Source organism: Pelobates fuscus, chromosome 6, assembly GCF_036172605.1.
Source record: "Pelobates fuscus isolate aPelFus1 chromosome 6, aPelFus1.pri, whole genome shotgun sequence".
In the NCBI taxonomy this organism is placed as follows: domain Eukaryota; kingdom Metazoa; phylum Chordata; class Amphibia; order Anura; family Pelobatidae; genus Pelobates; species Pelobates fuscus.
In genome coordinates, this window is record NC_086322.1 from 296,486,096 (window position 1) to 296,492,102 (window position 6,007).

The following is a 6,007-nucleotide window of genomic DNA, read 5'->3' on the forward strand; positions in this document are numbered from 1 at the left end:
TCGTGAAATAAAATGGTTTTCATTTTTTTTGTTTTTTTTTAAAACAAAGAAGTGGTTAAATTATTGAACATTATATTTCAGTTACACTTGTAGAGTCAGCCTTCTGGAAACCTCACACATCAGTCAATCCATGTTATAAATGTAATAACAACTACTTATGTCATTTTTTAAATGTTTAAATTGAGTGGATACATTTTAGCAGAAGTAGAAAGGAGCTGGTCTGGGTGAACATGCTGCCTGTATATTGCTCCCACGGTGCAGGAAATCACTAGGAAATCCCAGATATCATGGGGCGTCCTATACTTCTTTAATTGATTTCAGCCGTGCCTGTGGTTGCTCAGTACATCGCAGGAAACATGCACGTTGTAGTCACCCGGACATCAAGGCCTGTGCACTATGCTACACACACAGACACACACACACACAGACACACACTCACACAGAGACACACACACACAGACACACACGCACACACACAGACACACACGCACACAGAGACACACACACACAGACACACACGCACACACACAGACACACACACACACAGACACACACGCACACACAGACACACACGCACACACAGACACACACGCACACACAGACACACACACACACAGACACACACGCACACACAGACACACACGCACACACAGACACACACGCACACACACAGACACACACACACACACACAGACACACACGCACACACAGACACACACGCACACACAGACACACACGCACACACACAGACACACACGCACACACAGACACACACTCACACACAGACACACACGCAGAGACGCTGATTCATGTGTTCATAAAAGAAACAATACTAATCGCATTGCAAGTGGGATAAAAAGAGCATACAAACCTGGGTTTCAAGACACAGGAAAGAGTGGAGCCATGGACGATATGGAGGTGTAATTGGGGGGTAAAAAGGGTTCCACATCCCCATATATATATTGCAGCTGCTAGTTGTTTTTCTTTGTCTCCAAACTACTGATGCACGTGATATCATGACAGTTACTTCACCCAAAACTGTAAGAACAATGGAAAAGCTACCTAACTCCACCAGGCGTAGACAGATTTCTTTTTAATGAATTATATCAATATGACAGTATGTAAAAATATTAATTAATATACAAAAATAAGTCCTGCGCTCAGACTCCCACTACACCTGGGCGGCACCAATGCCCATAGTACCCATCAGCCCCAATACATACAATAAAAACCAAGGAAAATAGTTACCTTCACACTATCCCAAATCTCTAAACATATTTAAATAAATTGAGGTTATTTAGTAACTCCAATGGCCATTAGAGGGAAATGCCCACCTGCCACTCAAAGGGAAGCCTCTTAGGTGGGTCCTACACTAACCCTTCACCTTGCTTCCATCAGTGAATTGTTAGTGTAGGACCGGCCAACGAGGTTTGCCTTGACATGGCAGGTGGGCTTACACCTAATGGCCTTTCCAGTTAAACAAAATACCTCCATTTGTCTAAATATGCATAGGGATTTGGGGTAGGTGCGCATGTAAAAATATTGCACATTTTTTTCCTTCTTGCTAAATTCACAACACATTAATGTCTTTCCCACCATGGTATAATAAAGATGTATAAATCTCACATAAAAGAAGGCGTCCCGCAAACATTTCCCCTTTTGCAAATTTGTGGACTTTGAAAATACTGTTATTTAATCACATGTAATAAAAATAATCTTTTTAAAATAAAAGCTTGACTTTACGTGCGAATAATCCCGATGCACTGACACGAGCAGGAAAATGTGAAAGGTGTGTTGTAAAAAACAACAACACACAAATGCAAATGATTTCATTCGCAAAGAATTCTTGTTTGTTTTTAGTGATTTGTTCTTTTGCATCATTGTTTATGTTATCTCTTCGAGTATGCCGAGATGGTCTGTCTGTAAAGCAATGAGTTGCAGTCAGTTGGTAATTAACTTGCAACAAAATATGGTTGGAAAATCTTTTATTACCATATTTTTTACTGGTCACAAATTTCGCTTCAAATAATAGACCCAAACTGTAATAGGTCTGAGGGCTAATTCTAATTTTTTTTTTATGTGTTATATTTAACGTACAGAAAGCGTTAAATGTTGGTAACATCAAAAGTGTTATTATACCAAATGCACATATCTGGGATTAATTTTGGAATGATTAATACATTTAGCTGATTACAGACTTTTAACCTACACCAACAAATGTTCCTCTTTAAAAGAGATCTCTATTTTGGGCTCAAATTGCTCTTTCACTTTTTTTTTATCCAATTTCTCTCTTTAGTAGGAATTCAAAATTGTTTGGTGTGTGAACGTGTACATGAGAGGTTCCCAGGAATAAAACTCCCAATATTGTGATTTGAAATACAATTATGTGTTTAGAAATAGGTACAATATATTGATCTTGTCCAAGATTACATGTTCGGTTCCATAACTCGCTATCAGTAGATCTTCACATCACTAAAAAACGTTCCGCAATAAACCCACCCCTGTTCACACCTCCAGACACACCTCCTGAAGTGAAATTGTCCCACTTTGGCCGTTTGTAATGACACTCGCGGAGTTACGACACATACAATATCCTGACCTAGCTAGAAACTGCCTATCAACAACCGGTGGAAAAAAACAAACATTTTTCCTTTTGTTGATTTCACGCTTCCATGAAGGAATAAAATCTAATGTGCGTTTGTAGAGAGACATAGTTTGTTCCTGGTCAAGCGTGAACACACGGCAAGACTAGAGCACCTGCAGGTACTCGGCTGATTAGAGTAAGTGAGGTATCACAGGGAAAGATAGCTCTGTTTTAGATGTACGGACCATACACCTGTATGGACGATATCTATTGAGTCGATTTGCTCGTATTCCGCACCTGCCAGCCAGCATGAACTGAAACCGAGCAAAGCATAGTTTGTTTGTGTGTCTGCTAAATGTCTTTAGAAGTACGTGTTTCTTAATTGTTTCCTGTGAGTTTATTGTTAATGTAAAGTAAAATCAATGCCAAGCATTCAACGCATGTTAAATCTTTTCATTTATAAAAATATATAATTTTTATGAATATAAACAGTTTTCACACAGAGCTGAAATAAAAACATAATGCTGTCCTTGTAATACAAAATAAAGAATTGCAGGATATTATCATGGTTTTATCTGTTCTGATGCATTATGGGAATACCCAGGGCTGCTTCCAGAGAGTAGTTTTGAAGTAATGGTTTCCTTCTTCATCACTCCCATACACCAGTCAGTGGCATGCCGGACTCTACGTGGGATTTATATCATTTATTAAAACAGCCACAGAACAACTTGATTCCTTAATTTAGAGAAATGCTGGCTGGCTGGCTGGCTGGCTGGATGAATGGATGAATGGATGGACGGATTAATGAATGGACAGATGGATGGATGGACGGATAGATGGCTGGATGGAGAGATGGATGGACGGATGGTTGGCAGGAGGGATGGATGGACAGATGACTATTTGGATGCATGAATGGACAGGTGGAAGAGAAGGATGGACAGATAGTTGGCAAAAGAGGAGGATAGATGTATGAATGGATAGATAGATGGATGGGTGAATGGACGGATGGTTGGCAGGAGAGTTCGATAGATGTATGGATGTATAGATGGATGGATGCACAGATGATTGCTAGGAAAGTTGAATAGATGGATGGATGGTTGGAGAGATGGACAGATGGATGGATGGTTGAAGAGATGGACGGATGGATGGATGGATAGATGGATGGATGGATGGATGGTTGGAGAGATGGACAGATGGATTGATGGATGGTTGAATAGATGGACGGATGGATGGTTGGAGAGATGGACGGATGGATGGATGGATAGATGGGTAGATGGATGGATGGATGGTTGGAGAGATGGATGGACAGATGGTTGGCAGGAGAGATGGTTAGATTGATGGATGGACGAATGGTTGGCAAGTTGGCTGGAGAGGTGGATGGACAGATGGTTGGCAGGAGAAATGGATGGATGTTTTGCAGAAGTAATGGACAGATGTATGTATGGATGGATGAATGGATAGATGGATGAATGGTTGGAGAGATGGACGGATGGATGGATGGATGGTTGAAGAGATGGACGAATGGATGGATGGATAGATGGGTAGATGGATGGATGGATGGTTGGAGAGATGGATGGACAGATGGTTGGCAGGAGAGATGGTTAGATGGATGGATGGATGGATGGATGGATGGTTGAAGAGATGTACAGATGGATGGATGGATGGTTGAAGAGATGGACGGATGGATGGATGGATAGATGGGTAGATGGATGGATGGATGGATGGATGGTTGGAGAGATGGATGGACAGATGGTTGGCAGGAGAGATGGTTAGATGGATGGATGGACGAATGGTTGGCAAGTTGGCTGGAGAGGTTGGATGGACAGATGGTTGGCAGGAGAAATGGATGGATGGTTTGCAGAAGTAATGGACAGATGTATGTATGGATGGATGAATGGATAGATGGATGAATGGTTGGCAGGAGAGATTAGAAGATGACTAACTCATCCAACTTTGGCACTTTTATTTGAAATGCTGTGATATGTTTTGGCTCTTACTGTTAGTTCCAAGTATTTGTATAGTCTAACAAATAAAACGACATCCTGCAAATGGGCTCCCCCACCATAGCCCCTGTCAATCATCGCTACAAGTTCTGTTCTTTGCGATCAGCATAAGTAGAAAACTTACAGAGAAGGGCAAAAATTAAACAGTATTCAGTTTCTCCTTCTGATCTGCAATGCTCGCCCCTGCTTTGGTTTGTCCGAACTGGGTTGTGGTATAATTTACTAATATTTAAAATAAATTTTAAAGAAAGTGGAACATCACAAGAAAACCAAAAAAGTTAACACGCATAATAGGTGATTTTCAAAGTTTAATCAATGGTGTGATGTCCAGAGAATGTCCCCTTTAATTCAGGAAAATGCCATATCAAACTGTAGAGAATTGGACAGGTGGATGATTTTGTGATGGGTAGATAACTTTTTGTATGTGAATCGTATTCTGATTTCATGACTGAATGAGGCGATGTCCTATAAATATATATATATTATAACATTTTATACATGTTTCCAGTAAAACATCCAGATGTCTTTGATTCTCGATACATTGTGACACCTTCCTAACTCTGTGCATAGAAAGTTCAATATCCCCCTTTCTCGTTTCAGCTCAGCGACACTGACAGCTGCATTTCAGATGCCAATGGGCACCGTGGCCGCCCTGGAGAGCTATAGATTGAATGTGTCACTAAGAGAATGATTGGCACCCTTGGTAAGTTCTCCTTCTCTCAAAGCTCAATGATTTAGGCAGCTGTCAAACCCAAACACTATGCCAGTACACCATGCAAATTCTCCTTGATGTCCGTCTCTTTGCAGCCTTTTTAGTTATTCCTGGCCAGTTTGGGCTGTCAGTACTACTTAGCAACATAAGAGGTACCTAGGGCTGGGCTACGAGCCATGAATCGGATGTGGATTGCAAATGTCTCAAACGCTGAAACTATATGTCTCAGGTGAGTTTTCAGTTACATTCTCACCAATTCTCCTAGAATTTTTCTTCATATCATCTTCCAGCACGTACCTATGCCTTGATTTGTATAGTTTAGTTTTTTTTTTCAAAATATTACAATACCAAAAATATATCATTTATAAAAAAAAATATATATATATATATATATATCAGTATATCAAAATATTAATAATTTGAAAGGGGATTTAAAAGTTATTCGATTGTGGCCTTAATTTGTGCATCATAACCATGGTGGAAGGATGTCAAGGTGTGCGGGATTCGGTGATATTAGAAAGGCCCAACAGTGGCAGCAAAGTCAGTTACTATTTGATAATTTTACTGTTAATTTATTCACCCATTACCTGTTAACTTTTTAGTGGGTGCGAGAATTAAAAAACCCAGTTCCATCTTGTCCTGAGCTTTTAAAATGTCTATTCAAACACGAGAAGGGTTCATCAGTTTCAAAGCTACCAATCAAAGAAT

At 40.1% G+C, this 6,007-nt stretch overlaps 1 long non-coding RNA gene across 1 annotated transcript; it reads left to right on the forward strand.

Annotated features, from left to right (window-relative positions):
- Positions 1-2,703: 2,703 nt before the first annotated feature.
- LOC134565953 (uncharacterized) lies at positions 2,704-5,451 on the forward strand. The gene is made up of 3 exons (XR_010083979.1): positions 2,704-2,763; positions 5,188-5,290; positions 5,395-5,451. It is a non-coding gene; the product is annotated as an uncharacterized LOC134565953 (long non-coding RNA).
- The last annotated feature ends 556 nt before the right edge of the window (positions 5,452-6,007 follow it).